Source organism: Pelophylax lessonae, assembly GCF_965119305.1.
Source record: "Pelophylax lessonae genome assembly, chromosome: 9".
Taxonomy (NCBI): Eukaryota; Metazoa; Chordata; class Amphibia; order Anura; family Ranidae; genus Pelophylax; species Pelophylax lessonae.
In genome coordinates this window covers 73,370,978-73,397,479 of record NC_138776.1, presented here as the reverse complement: position 1 = coordinate 73,397,479, position 26,502 = coordinate 73,370,978, and the positions used below count along the sequence as shown (strand labels likewise).

The 26,502-nt window shown below is 43.1% G+C and overlaps 1 protein-coding gene across 1 annotated transcript in view; it reads right to left on the bottom strand.

The window, feature by feature from the left end:
• JAKMIP3 (Janus kinase and microtubule interacting protein 3) overlaps positions 1-5,394 on the bottom strand; it is a 197,766-nt gene extending 192,372 nt beyond the window's left edge. Inside the window, exon 1 of the mRNA XM_082267585.1 lies at positions 5,124-5,394. The gene's annotated coding sequence lies outside the window, so the exon portion shown is untranslated. The remainder of the gene's footprint in view (positions 1-5,123) is intronic.
• Positions 5,395-26,502: the final 21,108 nt, after the last annotated feature.

Genomic DNA, 26,502 nt, shown 5'->3' with positions numbered 1-26,502 from the left:
TCGTAACAAGGTAGACGCGTTTCACACACTGACTGTGTGCTTAATGATTACCAAATTGATTAAGCACACAGTCAGTGTGTGAAACGCGTCTACCTTGTCACGATTGTCATAATTGGATGTCCAGTCAATAAATCTGGATTTTGACTCAACCTGGAGTGCTGCCAATTCCTTTGCTTTAAATGCTGTTTATTCTGGACCGTCTGGTAAGAGGCTGCATGTTTTCTACCTTCCTGGTGGTGGATATACCGACGCTTAACCTTCACATCAATTTGATTTCATCTCACTGGGGGATCAATTGGAAATTATATTTTTCTTTGAGCGCGGCTATTTTATTTGAATTTGTATGATTATCCTTCACCAATAGGACATTGTGCCAGCTGCACATTATTTGCCCTTCTTTGGACTTTATATTATATACAATTAGGTTTGTGTCCTAGCGCAATTATCTTTTGATTTAATATTAGACAGGTAGCTAGTTATTCGTGGCAACATTTCTATCTCTGGAGTCACAACGTTAATGTTACTTTAATTGTTTCAACACTTAAAACATTTCTATGTACGTATGATTGTAAATTGTTTTATGGTTACAAATGCCAAGAGCGAGTTAGTCAACATATCTGAAATATTTAGGTGTAGAATGCAGAATTTATTCATAGCATTGGAGAAATCCTGGGGCAGTCACTGCTGAACCATCTTCAAAAATCACAGATGGCTAGCTGTAAGGCCGATCTCTGACTTCAGTACTTACTTGAGCTGGCCATACACTGAATGAGAATTTCGTTCTAATGTTCTTAAGTTAATTCTGAAAAATTGTACTTCAGAGCATTCGATTTTGCTATCAAATAATTTAGTTTGAGTCAAATAATTTAGTTTTAAGGCCCCTAAAATTTTATCAAGGCTTGCAACCTGAGTAAAGCCCCAGACAAATAAAATAGGTTTCTTTGGTGCCTAGCACATGTGTTTTACAATATACAGTACATGATTTCCAGAATGAAAACCTCATTCACATTAAATGTTTTGCTAAATTTGAAAGAAACATTTTCATCGCGCTCCTTCGAATTTTATCATCACTGAGATTAAAAAAAATCATCGATTTGATCCTACTAACTATTAGAAAATTGAATAAACATTCAAAAAATGAAAAATTTCAAACAAAATTCCACTAGTGTATTGCAAGCTTAACCACTTGCCGACCGCCGCACGACTATTTACTGCGGCAGTCAGCCACTCCTGGACAAAGCGACGTAGACCTATGTCGCTCGCCCAGGAGCCTGTAGGGGGCAAGCGCGCCGCTGGAGGAGAGCTCCCGCCCCCGCTCGTTCCCTGCCTTCCCCGCGCGTGTGACCAGCGGCTCCGATGTCCGCTCGCGATCTTCCACAGGAGAGGGAGAAGGACGGACGGCTGATGTAAACACAGCCGTCTGTCATTCTCCCTGATGTAAGCACAGAGGCTATGCGATCCTGCTATGTAGGATCGTATGTCTCTGTGGTTACATCACAAGCCAGGCCCCCCACAGTTAGAATCACGCCCTTAGGGATATATTTAACCTACTGATCACCAATAAAGTTAACCCCTTCCCTGCCAGTGTCATTTTTACAGTAACAGTGCATATTTATAGCACTGATTACTGAAGTAATGTCACTGGTACTCCCAAAAGTGTCAAAAATGTCAGTCAGGGGTCCGATCTGTCCGCTGCAAAGTTGCAGTCCCGCAAAATCACAGATTGCTGCTATTACTAGTTAAAAAAAACAGTAAAAATGACATAAATCTTTCCTGTAGTTAGTAAATGCAAAAACTTTTGCGCAAACCAATCAAAATACGCTTATTGCGATTTTTTTTACCAAAAATATGTAGCAGAAAACAAATTGGCCTAAAATGTTAAAAAATTTTGATTTTTATGAGAATTTCATATAAAAAAAATTTGAAAAATATTGTTATTTTTTCAAAATTGTCGCTCTTTTTTTGTTTATAGCGCAAAATATAAAAATCACACAGGTGATCAAATACCATCAAAAGAAAGCTCTGTTTGTGGGGAAAAAAAAGGACGCCAATTTAATTTGGGTACAGTGTAAATAGGGCCTGGTCGTTGAGCAGCCAAATCCTCCGGGGCTTAAGTGGTTAACGTTGGTAGATTTTCGAATGAACATTCGTACAAAAACAATCTTATCAGTACATTTAAAATACCAGCATAGACTTGACAAATGATGTTCAGAAGTACTTGGAATTGGAATGTAATTTCCTGAACAAAAATGACATACTCTTAGAAATCCATTGGTTCAATAAAAAATTTCCTTCCCACTCCTTCATATTTTCTCTTCACTATGGTCAAAAACAAACATCAATTTGACCCCAGCAGCCACTCAAAATCAACAAAGGTTCCAAAAATGAAAGATTCTAAAAACAAAAATCTACTAGTGTTTGGGCAGCCTAAGGCATTGACTGGACAAGTAAATCAAGCAGGTAAAGAAGTCAGAGAAAATTTCTTCTCTACATAAAGTCAAATACTGTAGCATTTTCAGAATGTCTGTACAAGATACTTGCAGCTCTTTGGCCCCTTTTCCGCCCTTTCTAGTATATGTAACTGAGACTTAAAGTGATTGTAAACAATCACCTTGTAAAACAACCCATTCAGTTTAAAATAGAAGTGAAAGGCAAAAAACTTGTATATAGATATATAAAAAAAAAAACACACATTAGTGGTTAGTATTAGTAAGAAATGTAAAGGCGAAATCAAGGTGGCTAACATAGAACACGAGAGACATATAGCAGAAGAGAGTAAAAAAAAACCCCAAGAAATTCTTTAGTATATAAATAGTAAGAAAGCGAGGCCAGAACTCATTGGCCCCATAAAAGACGACGAAGGGAATCTGGCCACAGAGGACAGAGAGAAGGCGTTAAATCGTTTCTTCTCTTCAGTCTTCACAAAAGAATTGGGGGGGGCTACACTAACCCAGCTTGAAATGCTAAACTAAATAATACACCTCAGGAAGTACCCCCATGTTTAACAGAAGATCGACTTAGAACTAAACTAGAGAAACTTAACATAAATAAATCACCGGGACCGGATGGCTTGCACCTGAGGGTTCTTAAAGAGCTGGCAACAAAAGTGAATACACCCCTAAATGAAAATGTCCAAATGGGCCCAAATAGCCATTTTCCCTCCCCGGGGTCATGTAACTTGTTATGTAACTCGTCAGTGTTACAAGGTCTCAGGTGTGAATGGGGAGCAAGTGTGTTAAATTTGGTGTGACTTTTGAAATTTGTGTGGCTGTGCGATGCCAGGCCTGTAGATCTGCGCCATCCATTCACAAAAATCTGTAAATGAATGAACTACAAGTCCCGTCTTCCACCATTTGTATTTTGTGGCTCTCAATGGAACAGGAGTGCAGCTCTCTAACTGAAAGTCCATACCTCAGGTTGGAACAGAGAGCTGACGGAAGAGTCATCCGGAGTCTGGCATTGCACCTGCCATCCAGTGGTCACGTTGTAATGCTTTGTAGGCTCATTTGCAAATAAAATAATAACAGCACATTTTTTTCTTGCCGATTTATGAGCATTTATTATTTTTATGTAAAAGGTGGAGTTAGCCTTTAAAGATATGACTTTGTATTTGCAATGATCCTTTATAATTTGAGACCACTATGTGAATATTGTCCAACTTCATGCTTTGATTTATTAGTAATGGCCCCAAAATACTGATTCAAGACAAGTTATGCAGGTGACAGAAAACTTTATGCTCCATTCTTATTATTTTACTGGTTTTGTACTGGTGTGATTTTTCAGCAAAATGAAATTATCCTGTCTCTATGTGCTATTGAGCTTTGTGTTTCTTTGCTCTTTCAAACGTGTCATCGCGTAAGCCCGATAGTGATGTCATAACGGTTTGGAGGCCCTTTCTAAATACAACGGGCAGTTATGATGAAAAGCACATTGAGCCAAGAGTATACTTGGTATAGTACTGTATATCCCAAGTATACTCTATATAGTTTATTTTAGTCGAAACAAATTACAAAGAGCGTTAAATATAAATGTAAAATTATATATATATATATATATATATATATATATAATAGTAAAATGTAAAAAATAAATATAATAAAATATATAAATAAAAAAATAGACAAATAATAACAATAATAATTATATATATATATATATATATATATATATATATATATATATATATATATATATATATATTATTTGTTTATTTATTTTTTTATATATTTTATTATATTTATTTTTTACATTTTATTATTGTTTTATATATATATATATATATATATAGGTAAATAAATAAATGTAAAATATATAATAATATAATATGTAAAAAATAAATAAATATATATATATATATATATATATATATATATATATATATATATATAAAACAATAATAAAATGTAAAAAATAAATAAAATATATAAATATATATATAATAAATGTAAAATATATAATAATATAATATATAGAAAATAAATATATATATATATATATATATATATATATATATATATATATATATTCCGTACAATAAGTAATAAACTATTACACCAGCATCGAGACCTGTCTTCTAGTACAGAATTACAGTTTCTGCAGGAGATGAAAAATTATACTGCTAGCCAACAGATTAACCATCACAGGCAATCAGGGATGCACTCAGTGAATGCATTCCTGTACATTGAGTCCTGCCCCCACTGGCAATTCATGACAAAGTACTGTACATTAAACCATCCCCAAGACAGCATTAAACTCCTATACAGTATGTTAGCATCAGCAACAATGAACACATATACATCTACACTAGCAGGCAGAGCATCAAGGATAGCAAACATATCATAAGCCTCAAATGCTCCTTTTTATCTATTCTGCAATATGAAGCAATGCAATAAAAAAAAAAAAAGACAATTCCAAAACTGCTGCAAACACCTGTTCTGAATGGATTTTCCATTCTGGATTAGAGTCAAGCTGCACAAGGGCGGTACAGCTGCAGCCGTACAGTAGTCATGTACTTTAGAAGGCCTACATGTTGCAACAGGAAGGGTTCACATCACCAGCGACTGAAATATAAGTCGGCGTTATGCAAGAACCTAAAGGTAAAAAAAAGGAAAAAAAGCACTGACCTTACAGTGAAAGGGCCACTGAGATGTTTCCTGTTCTATGCGCCTTTTACCTGCAGATCACCCCAATCCTCAGTTGGATGCACAATTCATTCTACAACCAGCAGGTCCTTCCTATTAGATCTAAAATGCTTTTATCATTTATGCTGGAAAACATTCTCATAATAAACCAATCCATTCTGTGCATGGATGGTAAAGCCCTATTCTGTGCAGGCAGGAGATGGATGCTGAAGCAGGAATCAGAGCAATGCTAGAGCTTAGAGGAGAGGGAGAGAGGGAGAGGGAGAGAGGGAGAGAGAGGGAGAGGGAGGAAAAAAAATATCTGCATGTAGCAAATGGGAAATAACTGCTCACCACATACACACCCACAAAGTGGAGCATCAGAGAGGATGCTCAGGGATGGCTTTTACAGGCAGGATGCTGTTACCCAGAGATGCACTGAGGCTTCTGCTCTTTACTGAGAGAATGAGCTCATTGCTAGCATTCGGCAAAGCTCCTATCAGCCCTTGCAGAGTCACTGCAGCCAGCATCCCAGTGCAAGCACGTCATCAAACCGACACTTATAAAACTGCACAGCATCCTCGTCAGTGCCAGAAGGGAGAGAGCCCGGAGGAAAAATGATGTCCGGAGCAAGGGCGGCCACTGCCAAATGCTCGCTGAGATGCCTGCTGTGCCATGCAATTGTAATTACACTAATGCCAAGGCTTTCAGTCGCAGCATGGTTGTTGGCGCTGAATCTTGCTTTTAGCAGAAGTGCCCATAGCTTTCCAACAACCTACTGTAGACTCTCAAGGGTAAAGCAGGCCTTATACCTTCAATGGAAGATCTGCTTATTAACCAATTGACCTCCTGGAGATTTACCCTCTTCATGGCCAAGCCATTTTTTGCGATACGGCACCGCGTTACTTTAACTGACAATTGTGCGGTCGTGCAACGCTGTACCCAAATAATAAAAAAATAATAATCAAGGTCCTTGTTTCCCACAAATGGAGCTTTCTTTTGGTGGTATTTGATCCCCTCTTCGGTTTTTATTTTTTGCACTATAAACAAAAAAAGACCGACAATTTAAAAATATATATATATGTTTTACTTTCTGCCATGAAAAATATCCAATAAAAAAAGAATGAAAAAAATCAAATTTCTTCATCAATTTAGGCTACATGCAAACACGATTCATATAGTGTCCTGGCTGGGATATGAAGCAAGGACCCCAGTGCTGCAAAGCAGATATGCTTACCACTGAGCCACTGTGCTGCCCAGTATTTTATTTTTTCTTTGTGGATTATTGTGTTGCTTGTTTTCAAACAATTATAAGTTAACAGTAAAGCTGGCTTTAGATTAATAGTTTTCTTTTTGTTCAGCCAGATTCCTCTATCCATGAGAAAGGTGGATGAAGGAATCCCCCTGTTGGGATATTGTATTCTGACCCAACATTGTCAGAATACACTGATCAGTGGCTGCAGCCGATTGGTTGTAGCTCCTGGTTGACAAAAGTTTTCCAACCAGTCTACTTGACAGAAGTCACAATCGACTTCTGATGAAAAGAGATGGCCACAAACTGATCCAAAGTTGGCCAGTCGCTGCTGACGAGGAATATTGATCTGTCTATGGCCAACTTAATTTTCTTACTCACAACTAACCAGTCAAGGGTTTGGTGTTAGGGTTAAGGGTTCCTTACTAGAGAAATCAGAGAATTGTGTGCAGGGGAGGACTGGGCCAGGGGGCAGAGGGGCAAATGCCCCCTGGGCCGCTCTGATGTCCTGTAAAAAGGCTGCACTGCTTCTGCCACAGACATGCCTAAAGGATTCCTGGTGAAGAGAAGTAAAAAGCATGGATGGTGTAAACTGTGTCTGAGCACAGTCCAGTTCCAAGCCCCAACCGAGCTGTCCCAGCTCCCCCCAACCGCCCCCTGCTGAGCAGGTTGGGAACCTGGATTCAGCCGGTGAGTAGCGAGCACCTGGAGCAGGGCTTCAGATTAGAATGGGGGGTCAGGAGGAGGATGGGAAGAGGGAGAGTGGGGCCGAGTCGCTGCTCCATGGGCCTCTGGTTTCTACTTGCCCCCTGGGCTGAAATTTGCCAGTCTGCCCCTGATTGTGTGTCAGTTATTATAAAACACCAGTGTTTAAGTTTTTACATTTTTTCGGTTGAGATTGACCACTTTGGGCTCTACTTACACATGTTTTCACAAAAGATTCACACATTTTTCTAATTAAAAAATACTTTTTTTCCTTGGTCTTATATGCAAATTCAGCTTATCCAAATAAATATATAAAAAAAAAAGTGTAGCACCCTCTAATTTACAAAGTTGTTAGGATAATGTAGCTGACTCACAGTATCTCAAGTGAATCTGGATAATTGGGTTGGCTTCAGCTATGGGTCAGGCTGGAGGACTCTACAGGTTAGGCTTCTGGCGCCTCTCCCTGGTTCTAGAAACGAATAGAACATTTTAGAAGCTAGCGTGGGCAGAGGTTAGGGGGAGTGATCATCATATTTATGAGAATCTGACCAATCCCCGGGCAGAAGGCCTGGCAAGGTGGTTAGATGGTCTCATAAATATAGAAGAGCCTGACCAGCAAGAGTTTTTGTTGGGCAGAAGATGGGAGTGTTGAGGCTGGAATTGTGAGGCCTGTGGGGGAACTGAGGAGAGAGGAAGAGAAGTTGCAGAGGTATCTTCACACCCTGCCCAGCAAGAAAAGATCTGTCCAGCAGGAGGCCTGAACAGCAGTCTATGCAAGCAGCAGGATTCATGGGACAGTGTGAGTACCTCTATCTAGCACTCCCTGGGCCAACAAGGGAAGAGGCTGCTTGATGTAAGATTAAGCCAGGCTTTGAAGGGGACTGTATCATAGCTTACCCAAACCCTTGCTCTGGGACACTTTTCAAGGAAGCCAAGTGGGCTGGTATTTTCTACAAGGGGACTTAGAGCTCCGTCATTTTGGATAGCTGCTACTGATCCAGTATAGACTGAAGCTATTCTAAAGGGAATACAGTCCAGGATCCATTTTTTGTTTCTCCTGAAAATAGCACATTGAGAAGTTTGGCCTCAAAGTAGTTGAATTTCATTTGGGCATCCCATAACCCCTCATCCCTATCCAAGTTGTTAATCCCCTTATAAAACAACAAAAAACAGCCCAGGGAATGGTTTCTGTGTTCACGTTGCCTGGCTGTGCTGGATTAAGGGGACCCAAAAATCCAACAGCCCTCTAGTGGGTAGCACTACAATAGGAATCCTTCTAATAGAGAATGAGTAATAAAGAGTTAAAGTACAACCCCCCCCCCCCCAGTATTTCCTCCTCCCTCTTGAAAGCCCTCCCCAGCTGTATTTTAAATATTTTTTATAATTACTTCTTTCATATCGTCTTAGTTTGGTCACATAACATCCAAGTTGCTTTTCCTCTTTGGATCTTCTCCACTGATGTTAGAGTAACAATCCCCTAGAGGGCAGTTACATGACACCCTAATTGTAGTTGAACTTGATCAGGAAAAGGCAACAAAACAGTCCTCAGCAATTATTTGTGTGACTGTTTCCCCAACCCTGTCCAGTTGTTTACCTTCCAATCCTCCATGAATGGGATCCCTTGCAGCCCCCAAAATGCATGGGCTCACTCTGCTGAATACAAATGAAACGTATTCTCCACATCTTTAGGATATGGCAATTTTATCCTCCAATCTCCTTTCACAATTGCACAGACACCGCCCAAAAGTTCAGGACTAAAGAGTTGCATGCAAATCTCTACATACCTTCCATCACAAATTACAACATATCAGATAGTCAAGAACTTCTCACCTTTATCATTATGTAAGTGCAGGGTGTAAGAGACCTTGAGGGGGGATGTCACCATGGTGTCCTGTACTCACTGTGCAAAGATAGAAGATGGTGTTGAAGTCGTCAATTCGGCAAAACTTTCTGTCAAAGGCGTAGCTTGAAGCTTGTGGGCCCCTATGCAAAAGTGGACCTGGGCCCCCACAGAAATGACAGGGAGGCCACACGGGCCCTCTGGAGCATGCACAACCCCCATGCAACCCCTCAAGTTCTGCCCATGGTGAGCCCTCCCACTCAGAGGTGCTTTATGAAATCAGTGGGTCCCATTGCTTTAAAAAAAAAAAAAAGAAATGTGCTGTGTTTAGCACACCATATTGAGAGGGCATGGTTTTCATTGTAACAGAACTGTTGCTAGGATTGTAAAAGACCTAGGGCACCTTTGGGCAGCATAAATAAAGTAGCAATGCGGAGTGCATAGCGTGCTGTGGCAAAAAAGTGGGTGTGGCCAAATTGCGTTGATAGGGAAAAGGGTTTAAAGGGGCTTGTTAAAAAAAAAAAAAGCCACATAAAATGATTAGGTTTTCTGTGCCACGAGTAAGAGTCTCACAGACATGTATAAACCTCAGCACAATATTAAAAAAAAAAGGAAACTCTTACTTTAAATATGATTTTGTGCACGCTGAAAATGGCAGAGAGCTTGCACTTTCCCTGAGCCCACCCTACAGAAGAACTTAATTATAATAGTCAGAGACTGAGTAACCACCAGCAACTGTTGAGACAATGAACACTTTGGTCAGAAGTACGCAAGGTACAACATTGTGTATACAGTTCAGGGACTGAGACTGAGTCTGTCTCCCAAATCAATCAACGTCCAAGGTCAGTGTCATCCAGACAATCAGCACCCCCAGGTCAGTGTACCCAAGCGCAATCACCCCCCAAGTCAGATTCCCCCACCACAATTACCACCCCCCGGTTAGTGTCCCCCACCACAATCACCACCCCCAGGTCAGTGCCACTGCCTCCATTGTACTCCAGCCCAACCACTACCCCCTAGGTCAGTATTGCCAAGCACAATCACCAAGCATCAACCCCACCCATTCCCTCTGACTACAGTTAGTTTCTCCGTAACACACCTCAGACACAACATGTGGTCAAATAGTGTCCCAGAGTGCACTCTGTGTATACTCCCCTGAGTGTAGGTATGTGTATATTTTCTGAAAGGATACCTCAGGGAGACAGTTGCACAGTGTCTGGTGCCTGAATTTGCAAGCTTTAGTCTGCTAACAGTGGGGCCCAATCTGTATGGTGGTGCACTTAAAGGCATAGCTCACCTTTACCAAAAAACTGCCTATGCAGATAAGAGACATATGTAGATAAAAAAAAACTGAGATGAGCAGTTATGACTAGGCCTTTCTTATCAAAGTCCTGGCAACATCCTGGGAGTATTCCAGTCAGGCTTCAGAAGGTTCTTAATTGGCTTACAACTATAGCGAATGGCATTATTTAACATTGGTAAGAGCTGCACAGCTTGTTTTTATCTACAGACACCGCTTAAGTGCATAGGCAGTTTTTTTTGTCAAGGTGAACTAATCCTTTAATTACTGTTCCTTTAAACCTGCATTCAGTGGTTGGTTTTTGGGGCTGCTAAGCAAGGAGGCAGTCTCCTGTTATACTAAACTGAAAACAGTGGTAAAATAAGCACCGTCCTCACCAGTCCTGGCACCCCTCTGTCTCTGGTCCTCAGGTACCTGATCCTTGGTGGCTCAGTCCTCAGGGACTTGTTTTCAGCACTCAATGCCCCCCCCCCCCCTGGTTTCTGCACACCAGTAACAGGGGTTCTTGTGGCTCTTGTAGTTCGCAGCTGCATTACCCTCCACAGCGCAGCTCTTCTTGCGACTACATTTCCCAGAGTCCCATGCAGCTGCATTATAGTCATTTTACTTTTTCTGTCTCTCCAGCTCCCCCTAGTGTGTGGAGGGGAGACAGCATTGTGAGTGTGATAGAGGGATGTAAAGAAGCAGAAGACAGTGGCAGTGTCTATGTACTGAATGCAGCTGCGTTAGCATCTCTGCACCCAGCTTCACAGTCCTAACACACTTCCTGCCCTAGGGTGACAACGCTGCTCAGTACGGTTGTCACCCTAGGACAGGAGGAAAAGAGGACAAGATGTGATTGTTTTAATAAGAAGTCCAGCAAAGCATAAGATCTCATAGGCTATATTTTCCTTATTACCAACAGTTTAATAACAGGCAATACATAAAAGTCAGAGCTAAACAAATAAAAAGGCCAAGTGTATTATTATTATTACATTTCTTCAACATGGCTCTCTAGTTAAAATTGTTATGTTTATTATTATTATTACAAATTTGCTAAAAAAAAAAAGTAAAGGAACACTTTGAAAACACATCAGATCTCAATGGGGAAAAATCTCATGCTGAATATCTATACTGATATGGACTGGGTAATGTGTTAGCAAGGAAAGGATGCCACATTGTTTGATGGAAATGAAAATTACCAACCTACAGAGGGCTGAATTCAAAGACACCCCCAAAATCAAAGTGAAAAAATGATGCAGCAGGCTAGTCCATTTTGATGAAATTTCACTTCAGCAACTCAAAATGGTACTCAGTAGTTTGTATGGCCCCCGCGTGCTTGTATGCATGCCTGAAAACATTGGGGCATGCTCCTGATAAGATGACGGATGATGTCCTGGGGTATTTTCTCCCGGATCTGGACAAGGGCATCACTGAGCTCCTGAACAGACTGAGGTGCAACCTGGTGGTGTCAGATGGACCGAAACATAATGTCCCACAGGTGTTCTATTAGATTGAGGTCAGGCAACTGTGGGGGCCATTCAATGGTGTCACTTGCCACATGAGGCCGGGCATTGTTGTGCACAAGGAGGAGCCCAGGACCCACTGCACCAGCGTAGGGTCTGACAATGGGTCCAAGGATTTCATCCCGATACATAATGGCAGTCAGGGTGCCATTGTCTAGCCTGTAGAGGTCTGTGCATCCCTCCATGGATATGCCTTCCCAGACCATAACTGACCCACCACTAAACCTGTCATGCTGAACGATGTTACAGGCAGCATAACATTCTGCATGGCTTCTCCAGACCCTTTCACGTCTGTCACATGTGCTCAGGGTTAACCTGCTCTCATCTGTGAAAAGCACAGGGGGCCAGTGGCGGACCTGCCAATTCTGAAGTCAGTCAATGCCATTCAAGCTCCACGGTTCCGGGCAGTGACCTCAGGGCCTACTAGAGGATGTCGGGCCCTCAGGTCACCCTCATGAAATCAGTTTCTGATTGTTTGGTCAGAGACATTCACACCAGTGGCCTGCTGGAGGTCATTTTGTAGTGCTCTGGCAGTGCTCATCCTGTTCCTCCTTTCACATAGAAGCAAAAACCAGTTCTGCTGATGGGTTAAGGACCTTCTACGGCCCCGGCCTGCTCTCCTAGAGTAACTGCATGTCTCCTGGAATCTCCTCCATGCTCTTGAGACTGTGGTGGGAGACACAGCAAACCTTCTGACAATGACACGTGTTGATGTGCCATCCTGCAGGAGTGGGACTGCCTGTGCAACCTCTATAGGGTCCAGACATCGCCTCATGCTACCAGTAGTGACACTGATCCTAGCCAAATGAAAAACTAGTGAAAAACAGTCAGAAAAGATGAGTAGTGGAAAAAAAAGTCAGTGGCCTCCACTTGTAAAACCATTCCTGTTTTGGAGGCCGTCTCATTGTTGCCCATCTAGTGCACCTGTTGTTAATTTCATTAACACCAAAGCAGCTGAAACTGATTAACAACCCCCCTCTGCTACTTAACTGACCAGATCAATATCCCAGGAGTTTAGTTGACTTAATGGTGTACTCTGATTAAAAAGTGTTCCTTTAATTTTTTTTGAGCAGTGTATCTGTTGTCTCAGCTGTCTGTGTTCACTATATTATTTGTCACCAAGAAATGTGAAAGTACTTAACCACTTCAGCTCCGCAAAGGTTTTACCCCCTAATGACCAGGCCATTTTTTGCAATACGGCACTGCAATGCTTTAACTGACAATTATGCGGTCGTTCGACGCTGTGCCCAAATACAATTGATGTCTTTTTTTCCCCCACAAATAGAGCTTTCTCTTGGTGATATTTAATCACCTCTGCAATTTTAATTTTTTGCACTAAAAACAAAAATTTGGAAAAAAAAAAAAAACAATATTTTTTTACTTTCTGCTAGAAAACATTCCCAATAAATTTTCTTTAAAAAAATCTATTTTTTTCATCAATTTACTATGCTAAAAAAAATCCTAATAAAGGTTTATTAATTGGTTTTCACAATAGTTATAGTGTCTACAAACTATGGGATACATTTATGGACTTTTTATTTTTTTTATTGTTTTTACTAGTAATGACGGTGATCAGTGATTTTCAGCGGGGCTGCAACATTGCGGCGAACAAATCTGACACCAAGTGACACTTTTTGGGGACCAGTGACACCAATACAGTGATCAGTGCTAAAAAAAAAAATGCACTGTTACTGTATAAATGACACTGGCAGGGAAGGGGTTAACACTAGGGGTGATCAAGGGGTTAAGTGTGCTCCTAGGGATTGATTTCTAACTGTACTGGGACTGGATGTACTAGAGCAGGGGTCTGCAACCTTTAAGACATAAAGAGCCACTTGGACCCGTTTCCGAAGGAAAAAAAAAACTGGGAGCCGCAAAACTTACAAAAACAACCGGGGGGGTCGAAAACAGGGACGTAATTAGAAATCACAGGGCCCCATAGCAAATTTTGCTATGCCCAATGATCATACCACAATGCAGAGACCAGCGTACATGCCCCTTTCAATGCAGTGACCAGCGTGCATGCCCCCTTCAATGTAGAGATCAGCGTACATCCCCCTTTCAATGCAGAGATCAGCATACATGCCACTTTCAATGCAGTGACCAGCATGCATGCCCCTTTCAATGTTGTGACCAGCATACATGCCCCTTTCAATGTAGTGACCAGCATACATGCCCCCTTACAATGTAGTGACCAGCATACATGCCCCTTTCAATGTAGTGACCAGCATACATGCCCCCTTTCAATGCAGAGACCAGCGTGCGTGCGTGCCCCCTTCAAAGCAGTTTGTGCCCCCCCTGAGGCATCACTTCACTTACCTCACACTGGTGCCTGGCGTGCTGCTGCTGACGGGAGTCTGGACGGACGTCTTCTTCTAACTGCATGCGCGCCGCTGCCCTCCTCTCTGACAGTGGGCGGGAAGGTAACGTCGGGACAGTGCGTGACTAACGCACGCACCGCCCCCCACGCGACGTCACAGCCAGGATAGCACTACAGTGGGAGGTGTCGGGGCGCACAGTGCGCCTCCTCCCCTCGCTAGCATCCGCCCCGGAGCCGCAGCAAAGGTTCAAAAGAGCCGCATGCGGCTCCGGAGCCGCGGGTTGCTGACCTATGTACTAGAGGAAAAGAGAGATCTGTGTTTCTGCTTAGCTGAAACACAAGATCTCCATCTGCCTCTGTGACAGAACAGCCGTCTGCCTTGTTTACATAGGCAGACCTCCGTTCTGTCAATCCATGGGATGATCGACGGATACCGGCGGACATCACGGCCGCCAGACCTGCTGATTGGCTCCTGCCATGTCTAATCACAGCGGAAGCGGTGCCCCGGACCTCGAAAACCCGTGTACAAAATCATGTAGATGTATGTGATTTTGCTCAGCCGGGCCGCCCTGCCTCAGTTTATATGCGGTGGGAGATCCGGAAGTGGTTAATCATAAAAACTTCATACAGTGTTAGCAAAGCTTATGCATAAAACACATATACATACAAAATTCCAATATTTAAAAACATGTGCAATTTTGCTCCACCCAGGAAGAGTCATCAAAGGGTGGAGCTAAATGCATTAGGTGACGGGGACTTCCGGTGACATCATTTCACAGGATTTGGAACGCAAACCGCGGTAGAGCTGTATTCTATGCTTTTTAACAAGAATGCACAATGTGAGTGTATTTTTTTACTATAATAAAAGTCTTTTGTATACATTATCATGCTATGAATATTTAATTCTCCTCTAATGATAATGCTCAATCGTTGGACATGTGAGGAACTACCAAGGAATCTCTAATAGAGTCACACAAGATTTCTCACTACAGGCAATATCATAGAAATCTGTCGAGTGAGGAGGGCACGAGAGCAGGGATTGGCAAGGTGTCCGTGAGCGGTCCTTGCAGGGTCCGCGGCTGCCCATTTTGCGTTGGGGCGTGGGGGAATGAATATGCTGCTTGAGTCAGTCACAGCATCTACTGATCCCCCTCCCCCACTGCTGCCCACTGGTTGGTAGGACCGCCGGCCTCCTACCAACCAATCAGGTGCTTGCCCCGCCCCACCAAGCCCTGACCTTCAGAGGACAAGAATGGAACTTCCTCCTCCAAACCTGTACACCTGTGCCGCTGCCCGGTCTCAGTGCCCCGGCCCCCAGCTTCCTCGTGACTCTGTATGTATGTGACCTATTCCTATAGCTCCACTAGAAGAATCAGGTCATAATGTAAGGGAGATCGAAGGGGGACTTTGCTCTAAAGGGGGATCATCATCTATGGGGACCATGGCCTGCTCTAAAGGGGGATCTATGGGGACCCTGCTCTGAAGGGGGATCTATGGGAACCCTGCTCTACTGGGGGATCTATGGAGACCCTGCTCTAAAGGGGAATCTTTGGGGACCCTGCTCTAAAGGGGGATCTATGGGAACCCTGCTCTACTGGGGGATCTATGGAGACCCTGCTCTAAGGGGGGATCTATGGGGGGCCTGCTCTAAAGGGGGATCTATGGGAACCCTGCTCTACTGGGGGATCTATGGAGACCCTGCTCTAAGGGGGGATCTATGGGGGGCCTGCTCTAAAGGGGGATCTATGGGGGCCCTGCTCTAAAGGGATTCTATGGGAGGCCCTGCTCTAAAAGGGGATCTATGGGGACCCTGGCCTGCTCTAAAGGGGGATCTATGGGGACCCTGGCCTGCTCTAAAGGGGGATCTATGGGGACCCTGATCTAAAGGGACATAACTGGGTACCCTGCTCTGAGGATCACTGGGGGACCCTTATCTGCTTATCTTATCTGACACATGCTGCTGTGAGCGAGGCTTCAGCCATATAAATGCTATCGAAACCTCTACAAGAAATTGCCTTGAGAGCTGTCATGTTGCGTATTGCTACTTCATCCATGTCTACAAAGGACTTTGATGCTGCTGCGTCTCAATACAACCGAAAAATATAAAAGGTAAGAATTTTGAAAATCTTTGAAACATTTTATAAAATTATACCACAAGCAATAGACTTTTCTTGGTTTTAATTTGAAATGGCCTTGGTGTCCTTCACTGAGGTCTATACTTTGGAAAATGGGCTCCACAGCCTTGGTCCATGCCTATCCCTACATGAGAGGAAGGGGAGCACAGAACTTTCACCATTTTTCCATATTTCATCGCACGGATTGCACTTTCTAAGGAATAATTGTGGCACAAAGGATCCACAGCACCCTATGGATTTATGAACGTTTACTTGCACATGTTTTATACTGTTGGAATTTTGTATGTATATGTGTTGTATGCATAAGCTTTGCTAACACTATATGAAGTTTTTATGTTTAATTACTTTCACATTTCTTGGTCACAAATAATATATTGAACAAAGGATTTCACCATTTCATTTTAAAGGAACACACATCTTTCACCTAGCAGCAGTCTGATTAGTAATTACCACACTAACATACCACAGCACGGGGACATTTATCTCGTTAAGTGCAGCTGCTCCAGAGCTTAGGCTCAATTTACACCTATCAAACAATTCAGCCAAGCGTTCACTACGAAGGGAAGGACCGGCGTGCTGCTCTCCTCAGGCAGGGAACTCCAACATGGGTGCATGAAAGAAAAGAAAAAGGAGGCGCAAACACCTAGTGCATTACCCTTGGTCACCGTTAAAAAATATGTAATAAAATGCCAAATGCATACTCACAGACAAGAAGTGTTAAAATCGCATTACAAGAATCCACCACACATGGAATGGAACATGTCCTTGTAGATAGGACCGCTAACGCGTTTCGGCAATCAAGCTCCCTTCATCAGAAATAAATCAAATGCATTTCTGCAAAAAGCAAAGGCATGAAAAAACGCATTAGTGTTAATCCAGCCTTAGTAAGCCCTGATTCACACTAAATGCGGCATTAAAATCACGCTACTTCAACGCGATTTCAAAACCGCCGGTCAGTGCAAACTCATGTGCGGTTTGCCGACATTTGTGCCATTTCATGCACAGATGTCAATGCAAGTCACCCTTGAAATCTTCAAAAATAGTGCAGGAACCTTTTTCAAATTGGTGCAAGTCAGAGTCGCACCAATTTGCACTGTTCCATATGCACAAATAGGGTGTGACTTTGATGTGATTTTGAACTGTCAAATTGCATGACAGGTCGCACCAGTGTGAATGAGGGCTAAATGAGGTGAAGCTTCACTTTGCAAAGAATACCTAATTACATGCAAGAAAAATAAATAAAAACATTTTTGCTTGCACATGATTGGCTGATGGAAACCAGCAGAGCTCCCCCCTCATTTACTAAGCTCTGGAGAAACTGCACTTGCAAAGTGCACAGTCTATTTGTCTTTTAGTAAAACAACCCCCCAGAGCATTTCTTTAACTATAATGTTTCATTTGTACATATCATAATCTTAGAGTAATTCATAAGATATAGTTTGTAAATAAAAACCTAAATAGATTGCTAAAGTGTGTGTTAGCATTGCCATGAATAAACACGTCACCCCACCTTTCTGCACCACACCTGACCCTGCTGGCCAATCATGGTGTAATGGGAAACACAATTGTATTTTGATAAGGGTTTGCATGTAAAGCTACGGTAATAACCCAAAACAAAAATGTGATATATTGCTGGTAATCAACTCTTAGATGTGGTGGCAGGGGCGTAACTACAGGGGTTGCAATTGCAACCGGGCCCCATGCTCCAGGGGGCCTGTGTGGCTCCCCTGTACACCTGGATAGGAAGGGTGGTGGCGGGGGCAGCATGTAGAGAAATCACTGTCCTCCTGTAGCTTCAGGAGGAAAATGGAGGAGATTGGTTCCTCTGTATGCTGTCCCCGTCACTCCAGTCCTCCTATCCAGTTCACTTGTGTTCTGCTGTCTCTGGGCCCCTGTGTGCTCCCCTGCCCCCCCCCCTACTGTGCTGCCCCCCCCCCCTACTGTGCTGCTCCCCCTCCACTGTGCTCCCTCCCCTCTCCTGCTGGCTGCTGCAGGTGTCACAATAGAGAACCAGAAAGGGGTTAGTAAATATGTAATTTACCAGCTCCTTCCTTTTCTGAATGGACAGAGTCATAGTCAGTGACGTTATAAAAAATAAAATAAAATGATAAAAAATAATACAATTAAAATACCAAAAAATAAAAACTACTGACACCAGTGGGTGAACTTCCAGGATCGCAAAGGTCACACTTGTGACCGAGTCCTGGCATTGGTGGTGGGGAGTCCCCAAGATGGCAGGAAGAGGACCCACTGCAGAACTTGTGAAAGGGTCCCGGTGTGGGACTGTAATAAAGGGCCCGCAATGAGAGGAAAGGGCCCCAGGATCAGTGGGAAGAGCCCCAGGCTTGAAGGGAAGGGCCCCAGCCAGGGGTCCGGGGGGCCCTTCATGGTTTCTTGCACCGGGGCCCTGAAGGTTCTAGTTACGCCTCTGTGTGGTGGCTGCATTCATTGGTGACAATAAAAGGCTTTTTTCCTTTTATTGTCACCTGCTGACTGTCCAGTAAAGCAACGTACACAGGATTAGATTATCGCACTCATTTTCATCCGTTTGTGTTGCATGCTAGTCTCATATGGAAAGTGAAGAGATTACTTTCATATGAAAATTCTCCTACGACAGAATTCTTTCATTTCCAAGCATGCGTAGTCTTGCTCTTACGATTTTTTTCAGATGAAAATTGTACTAATTAAACCAAAATTGGATGTTGTGTTCACGTATGATAAAAATTTTATAGCCTGCACATCCAGTTTTTGTCGTACAGAAATTCGTAATCGGCTGTCAAAAGCACTATACTAACGATCCAAAATTGGCAGATCATTCTTCAGATTAAATTTTACTTCCGATTTTCTTATCTTGTATATGGGCCTTAGGTCTGATGTTTTTCTAAATCATTTAACCACTTGACCCCCCTTCATGACCAGGCCATTTTTTGCGATACGGCACTGTGCTACTACTTTAACCAGACCCGGACTGGCCATAGGGCAAACCAGGCATTTGCTCGGTGGGCGGGGCTGCCTGGTCTGTGGCCTGTTGACAACCGGGCTGCACATCAGTCGCCGCTCTCCTCCTGCTATGCGGCAATGCCTGTGTCTCCTCATCCAGCAGAACTACCAGCAAGCTGCAGGTGTTGAGCTGTATATCTCTCACAGACAGCTCAGAGACAGTGCGGATAGTACTCTCTCGGCATGGACAGGAGAGGAGAGAAAGCGCATCTGCTCCTCCTTCTCCTGTGGAGAATAAACAAAAAGAAAGCAGCGCCAGCTTAGTGAAGTATAAGGTTTATTAATACTAAAAACACATCGTGACTTACTCTTAGGTAAGTAAAGGCCGGTACGGTAGGTGAATTGGATCATCCATTTCTTGTCCTGGATACCGTTGCAGAAAGGAGGGGTGCGGGGTGTCGGTGGTGCGTGGACGCTGTTGTCTGGCAGCCTGTCTGATGGTGCTGTGGTGGTGGAGGACTCTCAGTGGGGCTCCACTTCCTACTTCCTGTCAGCCCAACATCACTTCCTGTGAGGCGGAGGGAAAGATGGGCGTTGCTAGCTTTCGGAGCATCCATGCTCCTTCATTAGGCGGTGGACTGCCCTGACCACTCTCCCCAGGGATGTGTGAGTGGGAAGTTTGAAGCCAGGAGCAGCCAGCCAGTAGAAGAAAGGTACTGACAGCCTATGCATTAGCCTCCAACCTGGGATGAGTAAACCTCTCTCCTGCCTCCCAGTGTATAAACTAATTTAAGGGGTGCTCTGTGGACTCTGATGCAAAGGGGGGCTTTGGTAAGCAGAAATCCCCTTACATCAGAGTTCCCCTTTATTCCAGAGTCCACAGAATTCCCCTTTACATCAGAGCCCCCCCTTAAACCAGGGTTCCCCTTTACATTAGAGTCCACAGAGCTTCCCTGCCCTCCTCACTAACTCATGAAAAAGGACCAGCCAATCTAACACAGCGCTGTCACTTACGTAACAGTGCCACTCTCAGCTGCACCCTGCACAAAGATTTTCCAGCTCGCGGGACCACAATCTAGGTGGCAGCAGCCTGAGAGCGATTATCACTGGGCTAATTAAGCAATTAACCCTTTAACTGCCACCACCCACTCGGGGAAACTCGTAATTTTAGAAATACCAATTAGTTTAGAATATTCGTCTGTAACACACACAGGTAACCACAGACAGGTATATTCAGAGGATTTATTCTATACAGTACAGTAGCTCTTCAAAAGGCAAGTTCTTTGTCAGCTTGCATTAAGAGCTTAGGGACAAGGTTAAAACTTTTCAAAATAAGGTTTTAATAATGAAAAGGTCAAAATTGGTGCAAATAAAATATTTACAGAAAAAAGGGTGTTTAAAAGAAATAGAGACATAATTCAGCAATAGGTAGAATTAAGGAGGAAGAATACTTGCAGTCAATGTCCGGGGTGTTATCAGAGTTCAGTCGATGAGTTTTATACCACTATTTATATCTTCCAATATGTACCGGTTGCATTCTTGAAACTGATAGATTATTGTTCAGCAATAAATCTCACATCCAGGGATACTAAACACATGATAGCTCAAATAAATCTGTCACCCAGGGAATATCTGACAGTTATCTTTCCTTCTATATGTGCTAGTGTGGTCATGTATGACATTAATTCATTCAGTATGACATTTCTCTTCCAAATATATACTTAGTATTAATGTGTCATGTTCCTGTCTGAGTTTATGAATCATGTTTGTATTTGTTAAGTTTTGAATTGGGCAGAGCTCTATGATTGCCTTTTACGATCCCCATTAGTTCTGGGTATCCTTAATGGATTTGGTCAAAGTTTTACGATAGGCCTGGACAGCAGAAACAAACATAATGCCAGGACTCAATTAGCAGTTTACAGCTCTGCACAGGCCTAAGTGCTGGTTTTTGATGTCTCTGACTTGAGATAACAAAAAAAGAATTCCCCTATTGGTGGGACTTTTAAGGCACTCATGAATACACAAATTTTGAAAAATTTAATATTTTATTAGAAAAAACAATATAACAATAAGATATAAAAGGCAAGTAAAGTAATATACATCACATGTGCAATTAGAAATAACCACACCAATTCAGGGAGGAGACTCAGATCCCGACTAGTTTCGGAGTTATACAATTACTCCTTCTTCAGGGGGGAGAGTAACCCTGGATGGTGGTCTGTGGATAATTTGATCAGACAAAGATCAGTCACATAGACAGGATGGTACAGTCATATATACATTACATCAATTTATACAAAACATTCAAAAATAGAAAGAAGACAAAACTTACATTCTATGCAGTGATGAATGGCACTATGTACCTGCCAGGATGTATTTAAATCAGGTGCTGTATATGCTCTGCTGAACCTGTACTTTGGCCGTGTTCAAGGTATGGTTGAGGTGCTGAGACCCCATACAAATGTATTAAAGAGGCACCACTAATAGTACCCAACACAGGTATCCCTTTTTGACTGACTTGAGATAATGGCTCTTTTAAAGTGTAGAACCTATGCATTCCATGAATTAGAGGAGGGAGGAGGTAATCACTGCGGCAATGTGTAACTGTTTTGCAAGACTGTCATGGCTGACCTTTAATGATTGAACAACATGGGCGCTTGCTACCGCTTTTCGTGTGTCCAGTACGAGATATCATTACACCTTGGTAAGCCCCTTCATGGGGCACTTGTGATGGCACTTGTGATGTAATCAGGATCTCACACCTGCCCCCTCGGAGGACTACATCACCAGTGCCTTAGGAAAACCAGGAAATCAAATCCAATGCAAGTTCTATAAGCCTAGGTTCACATCTGCAATCTGTAAGGGTGTCAGTGCAATCGTAATGGCACCCCAACACACAGATCACAAACGCAGTGTGTTTGCCTGCACCGGATTGCAGGTAAAAAACAAACGTGATCTGCTTGCAGTGTGGTTCCAAAATTGTTGCAAGCACAACTTTGGTGCGATGCGGTGTTATTTGAACTCATCTTAAATATGTGGACTCAGATTGCACTGCACTGAATTGCGTGTGAACTGAACAAGAAATCAGGGCGGTTCCTGTGCGATTCACATGCGGTTCATAGTGTGAACCAAGGCTAAGGCTCCTAAGGCTAAGGCTTGTCAATTTTTCAGACGGACCTGATCGGGCCACCCATTCTCCTCTATAAAGAGGCGGATGTCAGTGGAGATGTGTCCGCTAATACTCACCTGTCGCGATCCGCTTAAAACAGGCAGTGATACGTTCACCATCCGTCCAGCCGGTCGAATGAAAACGGACATAGAGGAGTGCGGGACTCTGACAGGTCCGTCTCAGCACAATGAGCAGAGACGGACCTGTCATCCGCCTGCTCAGCGGGGATCAACGAAGTGATCCCCGCTGAGCTAGCGGAGTCGGCCAAGCGGATTCACCCCGTATGAAAGGGGCCTATTACATCTTTATTTTTGAAAAAACAAATTTAAACCCGCGCTACACAATAGTGATATGTTATTCTGTGAAAAAACTGTGAAGGTGTGCAGCTGCTGCAACACTAAGAAATTCTTAGAATAAATGAATAAAACCAAATTAATGCAGCGCTAGCAACAAATAATATCAAAAATTACAAATTATTTAAATTGAAACCAATCTATATCATGTGAATACAATATGTAATAATAAAATATATTAATCACATTAAAGTGCATACATTTCTATAGAAATATTTTAAAGTGCATATTTAAACTAAATATAAACATTCAAATGTGAGATTTAAAGTGCAAAAATGGTGGAATAAAGTCCTTATTGATGATCCATAAAGGTGCCAAAGTGCCAAGTAAATAAAGGTGCTTGTGAGGTGAAGGTGCCCTCTTGGTTCCCCACTCACCGGAATTAGATAGTATAAAAGCCCTTGGTTTTATTGCACATTTGCCCAGGATCAGATATGGAATTCCTCCGATGTGTCCTCCGTATGGAAATCGTTCCCGCTCTAATTTCCCAGCATTTGACCCTCACAGCACCGTGTTGTCATTGTTCAGCCTTGATGGTCATTTCACCATCAAACAAACATGGCGGCAGAAGCCATGTGCTCACATCTGTAGGCCTACAGATGTGAGCACATGGCTTCTGCCGCCATGTTTGTTTGATGGTGAAATGACCATCAAGGCTGAACAATGACAACACGGTGCTGTGAGGGTCAAATGCTGGGAAATTAGAGCGGGAACGATTTCCATACGGAGGACACATCGGAGGAATTCCATATCTGATCCTGGGCAAATGTGCAATAAAACCAAGGGCTTTTATACTATCTAATTCCGGTGAGTGGGGAACCAAGAGGGCACCTTCACCTCACAAGCACCTTTATTTACTTGGCACTTTGGCACCTTTATGGATCATCAATAAGGACTTTATTCCACCATTTTTGCACTTTAAATCTCACATTTGAATGTTTATATTTAGTTTAAATATGCACTTTAAAATATTTCTATAGAAATTTATGCACTTTAATGTGATTAATATATTTTATTATTACATATTGTATTCACATGATATAGATTGGTTTCAATTTAAATAATTTGTAATTTTTGATATTATTTGTTGCTAGCGCTGCATTAATTTGGTTTTATACATCTTTATTTTTATATACTATAAAATATAATATGAGGATGTTTTGAAATGAGCATGCAGCAATGTTTTATGGATTTGAGGGGGGACAACTACAAGATCTACAGTTGTTGGCCTAAAATTTTATTAAAGCTGAACTCTAGGTAAAGTAAAACTCCTCTCTTGTAGTGGGACTGCCCGCACAGTACAAGGGTTTGCTGCTTGTGTATGTCTAGAGAACATGTGTCAAACAAAAGGCCTTCCAGGCCATTTAATGTGGCCCTTGCACTTTTCCTGCAGCTGCGGCACTCCCCCCGTTGTCCCCGCCCCTACATTGTGTCAGCAGTGGCAGTAGAGAGGACTGAACTCCTCCTACAGATCCTGCGATTCTTCGTGCAGCCGTGGAGAGGCTTGTCTCTGCACCCCACCAATCTCAGCAGTCGGCAGCAGAGAGGAGGACAGAACTCATTCTACAGATAATGCACCTCTCTGTGCAGTCTCAGCACCACCTCATCTCTGTCTCCCCTGCTCTCAGCATTCTGCAGACTCCTGCAGCTGACTCTGGTCCTCCTCCTGGCCCTGCACACTCTGCTTTCCAGCTCCACCCCCAACTACTTTCCAGCAGCAGCACAATGTAAGGGGGTTGGGGGGACTTGCTCTGGACATCTAGTCTTACAGATTCAATCGGCCCTTTGAGGGAAACCATAATGCTGATGCGGCCGGGGATGAAATTGAGTTTGATACCCTTGTTCTAGAAGGACCAGGAAAAGCACTTTTTTGACAAGACTCCCCGCTTCTGCAGACTCCTCTGCACTGAAAGATCAGTCCCCGCAGCTTCTTCTCCCCCAGCTCTGGTGGTTGGTGCTCTTTGATATCATCAAGATCAATGCCAAGGGACAGTCCACTGCCAGATCGTAGGAGAGCTCCATCTGCTGGGGAAGCAGAGGACTGGCTAAGTAAAAGGTTTTTCCTGGAAATACAAAAATGAGCATTTACCCCTTGTAATGCAAGGCCAGCCCCACTTCAAGGGAGGATTTTTACTTTTCCATTTACTGCCCTTGCGAGATGCACATGGTGCCAATTAATTGGTAATGGAACCTCAAATGCTTCTCACAAACGCAGCGTGTTTGGGCCACCATAGTACCATGCGGTTTGGTGCAGAGCAATTTGTATGTTTCTCCTTCCTCTGCATATGTATGGGGAGGGGGTGCCTTTCATCCAATCAGCTGTCACACAGTGTATGCCAAGACTCTGCACCCAGTGCTGGAACAGGAAGAAAAAGATCTTCACATTCTAAACAGTGTAGAAAGCTGAAGACAGCAGATATACAAATAAAATGTATGTAGGGAGATTTGTTTATTCTTTGTTTATCATCTGAGGCTGTTCACTTCACTTGGTATATTGGAGGGTTTACATCCACTTTAACCATAGCTCCCAACTGTCCCTGATTTGGAACAAAGCCCCTCTGTCCCTCTTTCCTCCTTTCACTTGTCCCTCATTTTGGTCTGATATACACTCACCAGCCACTTTATTAGGTACACCTTGCTAGTACCAGGTTGGACCCCCCCTTTGCCTTCAGAACCACCTAGTAAACTCTGTATAATAAGGCTTACCTGTAGGAACTGTGAATATCTCCAAAACTTGCACAGTTTAGGAGATATTCAGAGCGCATACAGCCAATAACATCATCGGTGAATGAACTCTTTAGGTCCGCCTTACAGTGCCGGACCTTCAGAGCCCGTGCCAGAAACGGCGCCTCCCGAGCCCATGTGAGGGAGTGATGTCATTGTGCCTCCACCACTCATGTAGTCGGAGGCCGCCAACCTGGAATAAAAGACCAGGGGGGAAGATGACAGCCGTCTCAGCGATGACATGGTGGCGCGGGAGGGCTTCATTCTAAGGTACGTTTCTCATAATGTGCTAGTATGTGATGCATACTAGCACATTATGACATTGCCTTGCAGGAATTTTTTTTTTTTAACCACTGGTTTACTACCGCTTTAATTCTTCTTGGCATTGATTCAACAAGGTGTTGGAAACATTCCTCAGAGATAGTCCACATTGACATGATAGCATCATGCAGTTGCTGCAGATTTGTCAGCTGCACATCCATGATGCAAATCTCCCGTTCCACCACATCCCAAAGGTGGTGAGATGATTTGAGCTTTGTGACTTGGTGCATTATCCTGCTGGAAGGAGCCATCAGAAGATGGGTACACTGTAGTCAAAAGGGGATGGACATGGTCAGCAACAATACTCAGGTAGGCCATGGTGTATAAACGATGCGCAATTGGTACTAAGGGGCCCAAAGTGGGCCAAGAAAATATCCCCCACACCATTACACCACCACCCTGAGCTGTTGATATAAGGCAGGATGGATCCATGCTTTCATGTTGTTTACGCCAAATTCTGACCCTACCATCTGAATGTCACAGCTGAAATCGAGACTCATCAGACCAGCCAACATTTTTCAGATCTTCAACTGTCCAATTTTGGTGAGTCTGTGTGAATTGTAGCCTCAGTTTTCTGTTCTTAGCTGACAGGAGTGGCATCCGGTGTGGTCTTCTGCTGCTTTAGCCCATCTGCTTCAAGGTTCGATGTGTTATGCATTCAGAGATGGTATTCTGCATACCTTGGTTATAACGAGTGGTTATTTCAGTTACTGTTATCTTTTTATCATCTTGAAACAGTCTACCCATTCTCCTCTGACCTCAACCAAGCTTTTTCATCAACACAACTGCCGCTCACTGGATATTTTCTCTTTTTGGGA